At 46.7% G+C, this 14,074-nt stretch overlaps 1 protein-coding gene across 1 annotated transcript in view; it reads right to left on the bottom strand.

The window, feature by feature from the left end:
* Positions 1-9,372, bottom strand: part of RIPOR2 (RHO family interacting cell polarization regulator 2) — an 87,616-nt gene extending 78,244 nt beyond the window's left edge. Inside the window, 1 exon segment of the mRNA XM_032648450.1 lies at positions 9,178-9,372. The gene's annotated coding sequence lies outside the window, so the exon portion shown is untranslated.
* Between the last annotated feature and the right edge of the window lie 4,702 nt (positions 9,373-14,074).

Raw genomic sequence — 14,074 nt, 5'->3', positions numbered from 1 at the left:
CTTTACTGATTTTGCTGAACCTCAGTTCTCTCATCTATAAAGTACAGATGATAATAGTAATTACCTTGGGGTCACTGAGAGAATTCAGTGAATGAATACATGTTCCTGGCATATTGGAAATGCTATTAAATGATAGCTATTATTAATATTATTATATAAAACATTTTATTTAGATTTGATGTTTCACTACAGAAGAGGGGCTTTATGTCAACATGCGATATGAGATACATGTGGACACATATGTAATTCAGAAATTGGGTTTATTTTTAAAACTTGCAATGGCTTCAGACTTCCCTGTGCTTTCATTCAGTATCACATAATTTACTTAAGGGGAGAAGATGCAAGGAACATCTTTTTTTTTTTTTTTTGCGGTACGCGGGCCTCTCACTGTTGTGGCCTCTCCCGTTGCGGAGCACAAGCTCCGGACGCGCAGCTCAGAGGCCATGGCTCACGGGCCCAGCCGCTCCGCGGCATGTGGGATCCTCCCAGACTGGGGCACGATCCCGCGGCCCCTGCATCGGCAGGTGGACTCTCAACCACTGCACCACCAGGGAAGCCCAGGAACATCTTTTTTGTACGCAGAATCTACATGCAAGGTCTACCTGCACTTATTTCCCCCCAGTTAGACTGTAAAGGAGTGAGACTCATTCCTTAAATGAAAACTACACATTCTTTCAATATTTTTTTTCAGTACCTCTAGCTTGATAACTGTATATTCACATATTTGAAAGCACCTTGAGTTAATGTAGCCCCTTAGCCTCTTCCTGCTTTGGCTGTTTTCTTCCATCAGTGGCAAAAGAGCCATTTTGCAATACTCAGAGCCAAAAAAAGTTACATCTGGAAAATATATTAATGTGAAGAAACACACTTTGAGGATCTAAAAAAATAGTAATAAATAACCCTTAAAAAAGAAACAGCACATGCCATTTCTATCCTATTTTCGGCCAAAGGCCATTTGACAAAATTTAAAGGGCAAGCTTTTTTAGGGATGTCATGGGAGCCTGCAAAGGGAGCAGTTCCTGACCTTTCTTATGTCATTATCGGGGCAGGTTTCCACTTGCAAAATACAGTGTCAAACTGACATCATTAGTCAGGTAGTAAGAGAAAATAGTCATGCTTCAGGCTCTCAATGAATTGGGCTTCAAATAGGCCATATTTTGGTGACTGAAGATGGTGGGCAGGCAGAACAAATCACCCCTCCCTCTCTCCAGCTTAACATTGATTTTGCTACAAAGGCCAGTTGAATGGATATTCTGGGGTGGCAGACGCCAAATGGGAGTGAGAACAGCTCAGCACTAACCCAGCCTCTTAGACATACTGGCACCGTGATTTTGGACAAGCCTTTTGTTTTGTTTCCTAATTGGTGAAGCCAGGGACATTAATGTTCGTCCTGCATACATCATGGGGTTCTCTGGTTGAAATGGGATAACGGATGTGATGAAAGTTGTTGAAGACTGCAAAAACCCGCAGAAATATAAGGTACTATGACTTAGACCAATGTATGATTATGTACCATTTCCGAGGGGACCTTGAGCTTGAACTTCAGGAGCAGTAAACTTTGGGTATCAAGGAAGGTATCAAGGTATCAAGGTATCAAGGTATCAAAAAAGAAGTGGTAGAAAAAGAAAGAAGAGCAGTCAGCCTGCTGGGGAGGAGGGCTAACACACTTCATTGTGTGTTAGTCCGGCTGTGTTTCATCTCTTTTTCTCCATCTCCTAAGTGGGTCCCAAATTTGACGACACTCCCCAAAGTAAAGATTTGCAGCGCATCTACCTGCCACACTGAGGCAATTCTACTATCAAAAGAAGTTACCAGGAGTCTTGCTTATTCACACGTTGAATTAGTCAGTTTGAAATTCTTTCTCAATGCTACCAATTCCCCTTTTCCTAAATCCTCCCCCAATAAACCAACCAACAAACTGCTTCTGATACATATTTTAAGAATGAGTTTCTTAGGCCAATATTCTACAGCAAGAGAACGTGGGCTTTAGATTTGGTTATTCTACTACTGACAACTGTCACACTATTTACCTCACAGTGAAGAAATCTGATAGGAATAACACAAGATTGTGGTTTTAACTGACATTTTTTCTGCATCCGACAGCATGGACCAATCCGGTTATTTATTGCTGCGTGACAAATCATCCCCAAATTCAGTGGCCTAAAACAACAAGAGTGAGTCAGGAGTTGGGAAGGGCTCTGCTGGACAGTCTGGCTCAAGGTCTACCATGCAGTCAGATGGTGGCTGGACATGGAGCAGTGGGGACCAGAGAAGCTGGGGACTGGCCAGGCATCTCTCTCTCTCCTTGTGATGCCAGGCCTCTCCATGTGGCTGGTTAGTTTGGGCTTCCTCACAGCATGGCAGCCTCAGGATAGTCAGGTAGCTTACGTGGTGGCTGACAGCTTCAAGGGCTAATGAGAAGCTGAGTTATCTTTTGTGATCTAGCCTTAGAAGTCACATTCCCTATTAGTCCAGAGAGTCAGGTTTTTGAGCAGAGAAACAAAGGCCTCATTTCTCAATGGGAAGAGTATCAAAGTCACTGTGTAGGAAGGCCTGTAGGGTGGAAGATACTGTTGAGGCCGCCTTTGGAAAATATAGTCTGCCATACAGACTGACTGTATAAAGTTGAGATAAGTTGTAGAATGTCAATAATTATCCCTGATACTGATACTTACATACAATCTCTCCTTACTACCACCCTGCCAGCGACAGCTAATAGATCAGATAGTAACTTCTAGTTCGGTAAAACAGGCAACTATTCTGATGCCTTCTCTTCCCCTCCCCCTTGTGCCTTAATGACTTAATAACACTTGTTAAACTTCCCAAAAATCTCAGGCATCCAATTCTGTTCTGCCATATTTACACGCCTCCGTCCCTCAGGGCACTGTGCATATACACTTGTGGCTCCCCGGGCTCCCCATGTGCTCCCACGGCAGCTGCACTGGATATGAGTGATTGGCATTCAACGTCATTCCAACCCCATCCTGGTGCCTTCTAGTACCGAAGCCCAGAAGCTGAAAACAGTTTTGAGAATCCCCTGCAGCCCGGATTATGCACCTGATGCAGGGGGTCTCCACCAGGTGTACTTGCCACAAGATTTGGTGGGGAGGCTGTGGGTATTGGTTTCCCATGGTTGTTCTAACAAATTACTACAAATTTAGTGGCATAAGGGGACACACAACTATTGGCTTACAGCTCAGGAGGTCAGAAGTCTGAATGGGTCTCACAGATGTGTCCCCTTCCGGAGATCCCAGGGGAGAATCCACCTTCTTGCTTTTTCTAGCTTCTAGAGGTCACCCACAGTTCTTCTCCCGGTGCCTCTTGCTCCACCTTCAAAGTCAGCAGTGTCGCATCTCTCTGACCCTTCTTGCATAGTCACACGACCATAGCTGGGACAGGTTCTCTGCTTCTGAGGACTGATGAAATTAGCCTGAGCCCACCTGGAGAATCCAGGATGATCGCTTGGCTTTATCATATTTGCCAAGTTCCTTTTGCCGTGTAAGGTAATCTCTTCATTCACAGGTTTCGGGGATTAGGTTTTAGGGATTAGGATATCTTTTGGGAGGGGGTGACGACACACTATTTTGCCTGCTGTGCTATACTTCTGCCTTTTCTGTTGTCACCACTGGCAACCACCTTCATGGACTGTCTGGCTTTTCCGTGGTGCCTTCCTGGCTGGCTGTTTCCTGATGGTGGCAGTGGCAGCCTCATCCTGGAGACAGTAGCTTCCTAAATCAGCAGGCAGCATCTTGATTATTGATCAGGCAATGACTCCATTACAACACGACTTTCAAAGTTGTTACAGAAAGCTCGACCTAGGGTGTGTTTCCCTGGCCTTCCTGACCCGACAATTCCATAAGTCATTTTACGTCCTTTCTGCTGAGTGGATTCTGTTGTCCGCAACGGAACCCCGATGCATGTTCTCAGTGCTATATCCCTGTGTGTGTCTATCTCTCTCTTTTCTAAGCTCCACATCTTTCTGAACCATCACCAAGACAACACTAAATTATATTACAATTTCGGAAGATACAGATCATTTCAAAGTGGCTAAAATGCTGCTAAATAACTTTATAAATGAAAAGTATGGCACTGCTGTTCAAGGGTTACCTGGTAGTTATACAGGAATCTTCATTTAGGGAAGTTAACCTTGAAACTCTATATATCAGCGGGGTCACCTTAATTAGAAGGTAGACTGTTACAGTTAAGGCCAAGACCAAGTCACTCCGGGCCTTCATATACAGCAAAAGGTAGGGAAAGCAAATGCTGTACTGGGAATAACCTCTCAGGAGTTGCACTAGCTCCAGGAAACTGTCACTTTGGATTTATTCCCCCTATTATGGGAAGGAAAAACCGTGTGCCCTTTGTGTTCATCTGTATTACTTTCGTATTTGTGAGGTACCCTCCCCCCCACCCCGCTCTTGCCTCTCTTCCAAAAGTCCTCCCAGAAAACAAAGACAGAAGGGGACCAGCTTGAAGAGAATGGAGTCATTGTTCCTTCAGTTCCTTCCTGAACAATTTGTTTGAGAAGGAATAGATCACTTCCAGTGCTAGAGGTGAAAGCCACAGCATTAAACCCCAAAGACAAGTGACTTTATTATACAAGAGTTACAGGACATTGTTCTGTACACAGGTTGTTTCATGGGACGGGCATCGCCAGCCTCGTTTTAGCACCATCACCATTATTTAATAGCCTTATTTCGTAATCGTGCCCATCTGACCTTTGCCAGGCACACCGCCTCACTATCCTTAACTTTCCTACCTTCAGTCTTGATCTTAAATCTAGGTCACAGGCAACGAATTCACATTTGATGCCTATGATTTGCTAGGCAGCACGCAAGCCCTGAGGATCCAGGAACGAACAAAATAGACCCTCTGTGCCCTCAGGGAGCTCACCGTCTTCCTGTTCTTCTTATCTGGTGAGTCTTCCCTCTTCCCTTCCATTTATCTGTAATCTTACCATAGGCACGGATGAAATCTTCACTGGCTACTTCAATCACAGCCTTCCTCTCCTTCCTCTGACCTCTCACAGCCCTATTTCTAGGGTGACCAAACCGGAATCCTTCTGAGTGAAAGGGGTGCTATTAATAATTAGGCTGCAACAACAGATGTATACAGGGCAAACCAAGACATGTGTGGACGGCACTCTGTCCAACACAGTTGGGTTCTTCCTCCTTCTCTACCAGACTGTGCACTTCCTAGAAGGTATAATCAATATCTTACACTTTCATATTGAATAAAAAATCTAACTTTGGCCAGATCCCAGTACTCCCTTAAATTACAAAACACTGAGGACTTGGACTTCCAATGCACCTCAGAAATAAAAATACTAGTTAATCATTTTATTATATTTTTGAATGCTAAATGGTGTGAAAAACATTCCCTTTGCCTAAGACTCTGCCCTCCTTGGTCTGGCAGAGAGCTCGTTTTGATCTTATGAAATACAACATAGAAATATTGCACCTCATTTGCTTTCACTGTTGAAAAGAAATCTAATTTTCTTTTTTAATTAGTGTGATAGACATGTGAAAACATTCATCTCCTCCACGCAGTGCTCATCAGTGTCATGTAAACCTTGCACACAAGACAATAGGTCGGAGTGGCTTCTTTTCTTGATGGTGTCCAGGGAGGGCACCCCAGCATTGGGCCATGTGTAAAATGATCTTTTCTACATAGCTGGCCACATTCTGAGAAAAACATCTATTATTATTTGGGAATACTTCCAACTAAGGTGGGATTAGTGTACAGTGACCAAAAACCAAAAACAAAACAAAACGAAAAACCCAGCAACGACAAACCTTGGCCATTCAGCCAGAGAGGAACTTGGTGGCCTCAGAGGGCAGATAGGAAGAGGGAGGAGGACGTGTGGGTGTTACGATATTAATTCATTCAAGATCTGTGCATTGAGTGCTTTTGTTTAGTTGAATCGGCTGGAAGGCCTCCATGTGCACAATGGGGAGGTTTTCATTTTCAGGGGGAAAATGTTGTGCGGAGAAACTGTCTAGAAGGATATGATTTTGAAAGCGGAGAGGAATGAAGCCAAAGGAGGGTTCCCTCCAGATGAAAAGGCACATAGTCATAATCGTTCTCCTTTGTTGAAGGGATCTTTCAAATAATCACTGTGGGGTGTTTACATGACAACTGCTCTACGGAGCCATCCGTGTCTGTTTGCCTTTGGGGAACCAATTATGTGCTGCTGGCCTATCTGTACCTCCTCTCCCCACCCCCAGCCCCGCTTCCCTTGCTTCACTGTCTGTTTTCAGCTGGTATTCTTTTCTGGTTGAATGGCCACAAACACAAGCTGTCTATCTCCTCCAGCTCGTGGAGTTCAGCTTGGCAGATGAAAATAACCTTGGTAGAGGAGCTGTTCAGAAGCACGAGGCCCTGCTCATGGCCACCAGGGCAGAGAAAGCCCAAGTGGAAAGTCAAATCTGCCATTGCCCAGAGGAGCACCTACTGCATAAACAAAATGGACTTTCACTTTACCGCCACCTCCTCCCAAGAAAAGGAAGAAACTGGTTTTAGACTTCTGACTTCCTTGCAGAATAGAAACAAGACAGCATTTTATCTTTTTTCCCCAACCCACTGAATGAAATGAACAGTAAAAATAAAACACAGCTTTGCAAACGCTTCAACCCCAGGGACTGTTGTTTGCCCGATTCCACGATTTAATGTGAAACGTGCAGGCTGCGCTGCCCGCCCTCCAGAACTGCCTTTGTCTGTGTTTTAGTCTCTTGACACCACAGATTATTGAGCCAATGATCTGTGAATTAACTCAAAATATAGCAGAGAAGTGACCTGGTTATATTCAGAAGTGAGCATGTGGTCGGTACCCCAGCTGGGCGGTGGGGTTTAACTACACTAGGGATGCATCCATTCAGCAGCCTCAGACTTAGGGCAGGACACCTGGCCGTCGTGGGCAGGGCCCCAAGCCAATGGACTTCAATACTAAAGAGTAGAATCTGATATGAGTTTAGCTACCAACACCTGTAGATATAAATATCTCCTTCCCAGGTCCCTTGGTTTCTCCAGGTCACCCTTGAAAAGGGATGGGTCCCTTTTCTGCTGGAAATAATTTGACTTTGCAGTCAACAAAAAGAAAGAGAGCCATTGCCGGCGCTTGTGTTCGGGTACTCAGAATTTTGTGCAAGTCCCTAGTGCAGGCTTTTATTAGCTTTTCCTCGCTCTAGCTTGGTATTTCTTTATATTTATACATAAGATAAAATATTTAAAGCAGAAATCTCACACTGGATTGGCAGAGGAAGAGAGAAGCAGCACCCATTGGGGGCCTTTCGAAAAAGCAACATATGCAGTACGTTTTTACTCAACAGATTCTCCAGTATTCAGGTTTTCAGATGCTTGGATGCAGCAGATTTTGGGGCAAATGTATCACCTTCCTGGGGAAGAGACAGGATTAGGCAGTATCTCTACTGAAGGGGCAGCTGGGCACAAGAAGCTGAGCCTGAGGGCTGGGCTACCAGGGACGGTGAAAAGCAGGGAGGCCCTTTCCTCTAGTGGCTGTTACCCTGAGTAGACACACCCCTGCAATTTGTTCCTACAGAAGGTTAGCCACTGGCTGCTTCCTAATTAACCACTGGAGAGTAGCCCCGATGATGCTCCTTCTTGAAGAGTTCACAGCTGACATCCCTTGCTTGGAACAGCAGCTAAAACAGTCTGATGGAGACACAATGTGGGGGGGGGGGGGATTAGAGGGAAAACTCAGAGGCTGGTTCAAAAAGGCTGGAGGAGGAAGAGGAAGAGGGGAAATAGGTGAATAGGAATATCCTGGGGTGGGGGTGGGTAGGAGGAGAGGAACATTCTCAGAGCCAGATAACCCTGATAGAAAACAAAAACGAAGAAGTGATCACGTGTCAGATAACAAAGGGGCAAATGCTCACAGAAGATGCCCAGTCCCATACGCAGCGCCAAGTACAATCTCTTTGGGAATGGGGGCGACGATTAGTCCCAGTCCTAGAACTTCAACCAACTGCATGGCTGTGAGCGTGGAGGAAGTGGAGAGCAGGGAGGAAAGACGGACCCAACATGTTTTCCAAGACAATCATGATTGTTTCCCCCGGACCAAAAGCTTAAACGTTTCCTCTCCGTCACTCGAGCAACACGTTGGTATCTTCACGATAAGAACCTTCCACGCTGCCAACATCCCCTCTGCACCACCCCCGCCCCTCCCCCCAACAAAATCCGCCCGGTTATCTTGCTTTTCCACTTGCTCTCTTGCTCCTGCGGGAGCTGTCACTTTGCACGAGGGGCTGGCACAGCGCTTCTGCCACCTTAACATCTGCATGGCTTCCGCTTGTCTAATTTCCAGCAGCACCTACTCCCTTCTAACATGAGGTTCTCTATCCGCTCCCCACTACCCTGGGGGAGGAGGATAGGAGGTTACAGTCTCGCGGTAACAGAGTTGCAGATGCTTCTCTTCTCTAGACCATCTCCCAAGCCACAGAAACTTGCAGGGGTGCTCCGGTCCTCAGGTGCATCATCACCTACCCCACTCCCACTCCCCACCCCCGTTTTTCCAGACACTGGTGGGCATCAATGCAACAAATTTCTCCTTCTTGCCTCTCCTCCCAATTCTCATCCCCCCACCCCGTCACCCCACAGTGCCAATTTGTAATTCAGACACGCGGGGATGAGGCTGGTTCGTTGCCAAGCTGAATCCGGGCAGCCTGGGGGTAAGCTGGGACCCCAGAGACTGCGATCTCAGCCTGAGCTGGACTCCCCGTGGGCGCTGAGAGTGCCGGAAGTCGTTCGGTGGCAGCCGGCAGCTCAGGACCCGCATCCCGGGGCGCTCTCCGCCCCCCCGACCCCCGCCACCGGGCACCTAACGTCCGGCCACGCGTGTCCTAGCCCCAGAGATGCTCCAGCCGCCGGGCACTGCCGGGGGCCCCTTACCATCTTCTGGGTCAGTCCCTCCACTCTCCTGGGCATCCCTCGGTTCTGACTGCAAAAGTGCTTGTGCCCTGCACCGCTCGGCAACTTCGCGTCTCTACCCTGTGGGCATCAGAGACCCGAACCCTCCCAGACGGAGGAAGCCGAGGATGCCCCAGTCCCAACGGCTCCTTAACAGGCAACACTCATGCAAGCCGAGGACACCCTCGCCACACAGACCTCACTCGGGTTGTCAGCAAAATCAAGCAAAAAAGAATAAAAAGGTGCTCATACCTAAAGACGAAGGCTCCTTGTCATGACAGGAGGACACTTGAGGTCTCCGGCTTAGAATAACAGCCTCCGTGCCAATGCAATGACCCGGGCCGCCCGCACCTCCGGCTTTGCAGCTACCCTGAGCGCGCTCACTCGGGTGAAGGGACAAAGGGTCGCGGGGAGCAGTCGGGTCCCCGCGTCCAGGCCCCGGCGCCGGCGGCCCTCCCGCGTCAGCTCCCGGCAGCTGCGACGCGGGCTGAAGTTGCGGGGCCGGCAGCGCGTGGAGCGAGCGCGGCGGCCGCGCGGGGGGCGGGGAGCGCGGAGCGCGCGGGGGCGGGGCTCGGCCGAGGGGCCGGCGGCGTCACCCGCGCGGGGAGGGGGCGGGGCAGCCAGATGCTTGACAGTTACTTCAGCCCAACTCCGAAGGGTGAGCTTTGCTGTCTGCGTCCAGCGGATCGCCGCCACGCCGAGCTCCTTGGCACTAGCTGGTGTCACCGCTTTGGAGTTATCCTTGGAATTCGCGCAGGAGACCGAGTGCATCGGAGGGAGAGGGCAGGGGAGAACAGCCGAGGCCATGAAAGGCCCTTTCAGCTAACCTTTTGGTACTTAAAAGAGAGGCTGTGTATTGAAACAATGCGCTGGGGCGACTCTGGTGGTGGTGGTGGTGGTGGTGGTGGTGGTGTTGGTGTGTGCGTGTGTGTGTGTGTGTGTGTCTGTGAGTGTGTGTGTGTGTGTGTGTGTGGCGGGTGAAGTTTGTTGCCCACGGCATGACGTTTGCTTTGTATGGGCTCTCCTCTAGGGCCTGTTTGAGCACAGAGATCTCATAACAATGGGGAGAAACAGAGTTGTTTTTTTTTTTCTTCTTTTAATTTTGTTTTGGTGGATTTGAACTATATATAAAGGTTTCCTTTAGGAAAGTGTGGATATGACAGAGACATTCCATAGAAAGAGTCTTTGGAGTGGAAATTGTCCAAGACAGGGAGTCTACAAAGACCCAGAGACAAGGTCTCTGCCTCCATCCTTAAATAGGGAATCCCTTATACCTCAGTTTCCTTATCTGTAAAGCCACCATTCTGAATAAATTGTGTACGTAGAATATGTTAAATAGAATGGTACCGCAAGGTGCATCCGCCCTCCCCAGCTTGAAATTCAGTCACCTTGTGAGGGAGTAAGAGTCGATGAGCATAGATATGAACCAAAAGGGAACATTTGAGGACACTGTGTCCTTATCCAGTTGTGGTAAGGAGACTGCATCCTCAGGCCTGGACTCTAGGCCACCCAAATCATAGCCTAATCAATGACATCATAACCGACCAATGATACAACAGTAGGAGCAGAGTGCGCTTGATGCCTAGAAAGGGCACCCCAAAGCAAGCTCTGGTCACTGTGTCTCTGCCTTCGACCATGAAGGGCAGCCTGAGCAGTGAGTGCCTTGACAGGCTGAACACTTCATGACAGCTGGATTTTTCCAGACACCCACCTCCCTCTGTCCTTCTTCCAACTTACTAAATAGTTCCTGACAGCACTCAGTCTTCCCACATACACTTTCCTTCAGAAGAGAAAATGTGTTGAGCAAATGATACGAACATTCCTGGCAACTAATTCCTCGTATGTGTTCAGTATTGGTATATTCTGGTCAATATATGTGTCCCTAGTGAGTTTGGTTGACTTGACGTAATCCTTATGACGCTGAACACTACAGTTCATTGGCTATCTTCTTTCCTTTTTTAAAAAAATCTTTATTGGAGTATAATTGCTTTACATTGTTGCATTAGTTTCTGCTGTACTCAAAGTGAATCAGCTATATGTATACATATATCCGCATATCCCCTCCATCTTGAGCCTCCCTCCCACCCTCCCTATACCACCCCTCTAGGTCATCACAAAGCATAGAGCTGATTTCCCTGTGCTACACAGTAGCTTCCCACTAGCCACCCATTTTACATTTGGTAGTGTGTATATGTCAATGCCACTCTCTCACTTTGTCCCAGCTTCCCCCCCACCCCATGTCCTCAAGTCCATTTTCTACATCTACGTCTTTATTCCTGCCCTGCCACTAGGTTCATCAGTACCGTTTTTTTTGTTTGTTTGTTTGTTGTTTCTCATTGGCTACTTCTTATACCCTAGATTCTGGAGCAGATACTTTAGAAGCACTGTATCATTTATTCCTGAATATAAGTCTGCAGTAGGTATTATTGCTCCCATTTCATGGATGGGAAAACCAAGATTCAAGGGAGTTAATGTGAGTTGTCCAAGGTAACACAGTTGAATCAACTTTAGATACATGTGCAAAAGCTGGGTTTTGGCAGCTGAAAACATGGGTGGTAGTGGCCCCACTATCCTGTCTGTCATAGATCCTTGTTCTTCTCTTCATTCTGGACCTGGGTTCATCTCTGTTGCATCCCTGTTGATATTTGACAGCTGAGCCCAGGTTTTGTGGGTATTTCCTGACTCTATCTCCTTTCTCACTTCCTTTTACCTATCTGATGACTCCCCCAGTCCTTTTCAGCATCAATAAATCTGAGAGTCACAAAGGTCCAAACAGCTGCACAACTCCCATAGCACCCCTTGGCCTCTTGGTAGCTATTAAAATGGCCATAAATAAAACTGCTATTGAAACATTCATTCATACAATAAGTACTTGTGGAGAACTGAGAAAGGGACGGGGGGATAAAAGAAGGAACGCTCCCCCCACCCCCACCCCTCAAAAAGTTTACAACCTAAATGGTGATAATGAGATTAAGAATGGGAGCTGAATGACATTGTTTAAGACAATGCTGAAATAGAGCACAAGGCCAAGTAGGATTAAGTCAAATGATACACTCATCCCCCCACGCCCCCACCCCCGCTAAGTAAGCAAAACCAGCCGGGAGAGAGAGGATGGAACCTGGATACTCTTCTTAAAAGATAGTTAGAATTAGGGCAAGTGAAAGAGAGGCAGTTCTAAAGGTAGATTGAGGCACTTTATAGAGGACTGAATGGGGTTCTAGGAATGATCTGCACATAAACAGCTTAGAGGGGTATTCAAGGGCCCACAGTGGGGCCTCATCTCATTCAGTTCATGGCTTTAAGTCATGTTCATGTGCTAAAGATTCCCAGATTTATATTCCAACTCAGAACTCTCCTCTGAGGTCAGATATCTGAGTACCTACCTAAAATTCCTGTTAATTTCTTGCTGCCCAATTCTTGATTCTCCTCCCCCAAAACCAAACCTGGTCCTCCCCTATACTTAACCATCTTAGCTAAAAAAATAAATAAATAGCACCAATATCCAACCAGTTGCTAGAGGGCCAGAAATCTAGAAGTCGTTACTGATGCCTCTTTTTCCTTTACCTCCCACACGCAATTCATCAACAAAACCTGTTGCTTTTGTCTCCAAGACACTTCTCATTCTTGGTTACTCTCTCCAGCTCTACTGCCATCACCCTTCTCTGAGATCCTTCATCTCTAGACTGTATCGCTTATCTCCTTGCCTCCAGTTTGCCCTTCCCTAGAATCCATTCTCCACTGTGGCGGGCCAACTTTAAGATGGTCCTCAATGATTCCCACCCCCTAGTATTCACACCCTTGTGTAATCCCTTCCCCATGAGCGTGAGTCTAGTGACTTACTTCTAACCAATAGAATATGGCAAATGGGCTGAGATGTCACTTTCATGGTTAGATTATAAAAGGTTTTAACTTCTATCTTGCTAGCTGAATCTGTCCCTTTTTGGCTTCGATAAAGCAAGCTGCCATGTTGGAGAAGCTCATGTGACAAGGAACTGAGGTCCTCTGTTCAGTAGCCCACAGAAACTGAATCTCGCCATCATCATGTTAGCTTGAAAGTGGATCTGTCCTCAGTCCAACCTTCAGATGAGACCCCAGCCCTGGATGACACATGGATTGCAGCCTGAAGCTAAGCTGTGCCTGGACTCCTGACCCACAGCAACTGTGAAATGAGAAGCATGTGTTGTTTTAAACAGCTGAATTTGTGACAATTTGTTATGTAGCAATAGATAACTAATACAGAAAGAGTAACCTTTAAAAATAAAAATTATGCTGTGGTCACTCTCCTGCTTAAAACCCTGCCTTCATTCCCCATTTATTATAGAATAATATCCAAATTCTACGCCAATGCTTACAAGACCCTGGTGAGCCAATCCCTTCTAGTCCTTCCAGCCTCACTCATGCCTCTGGCTTCCCTCTTACTAAGCTCAGGTTACTGACTCAGGTCACAGGGGCCTTCTTTCAGTTCCTTAAACATGCCAAGTCACTTCTAAGAGAGTTCTTCCCTGACCACCCACATCTTTAAGTATATCCTTCCCCTCAGTTATTCTTTTTGAATACCCTGTGCCTTTTATAGCACCAACTGTAAATTGTAATGGTTTTCTTTACCTTTTTAGTTGTTCTTTGTCTCTTTTTCACTGGACTGTGAGATCGTAAGGGTAGAGACAGTTTCTGTCTTATATACCATATCCCCACAGAGAACAAGGGCTCAATAACTACTTACTGAATGAAAGATGAATAACTCTGCCATTCTGGAGCACACCTGTACTCTTACCTCGATCTTTTTATTCCCTTGTCAACACCACCCCCCACCCCAGCCTATCTCCATCCATGTAGCCTTCACCCGTTTCCTAATAGCCACATCTATTCATCAAGATCCAGTTTCAGTACTCTAGTTTGCATCTGTTTTTCCCAGATCTCTTGCCCCATTCCCTGCCCTCTCACTTCAGAACTTTCATAACATCTTAGCTCTTAACATCTCCTGAGACGCTGGGCACCTGCCACCTTGTATTACAGCTATTTGTGTAGAGTCGGATGGTTCCAAACAATTCTCCATTTACCTCATTCTAGAGACAGAGGCCTGGAAAGAAGCACGTATATGCAGGAAAAGTCTTGGGAGAAATAAGAGCTACTGCAGATTAGCATCAGAGCT

The sequence above is a fragment of the Phocoena sinus genome, chromosome 11 (assembly GCF_008692025.1).
Source record: "Phocoena sinus isolate mPhoSin1 chromosome 11, mPhoSin1.pri, whole genome shotgun sequence".
Lineage (NCBI taxonomy): Eukaryota > Metazoa > Chordata > Mammalia > Artiodactyla > Phocoenidae > Phocoena > Phocoena sinus.
The sequence above is the reverse complement of the archived record's forward strand: the minus strand, read 5'-3'. Positions and strand labels throughout refer to the sequence as shown.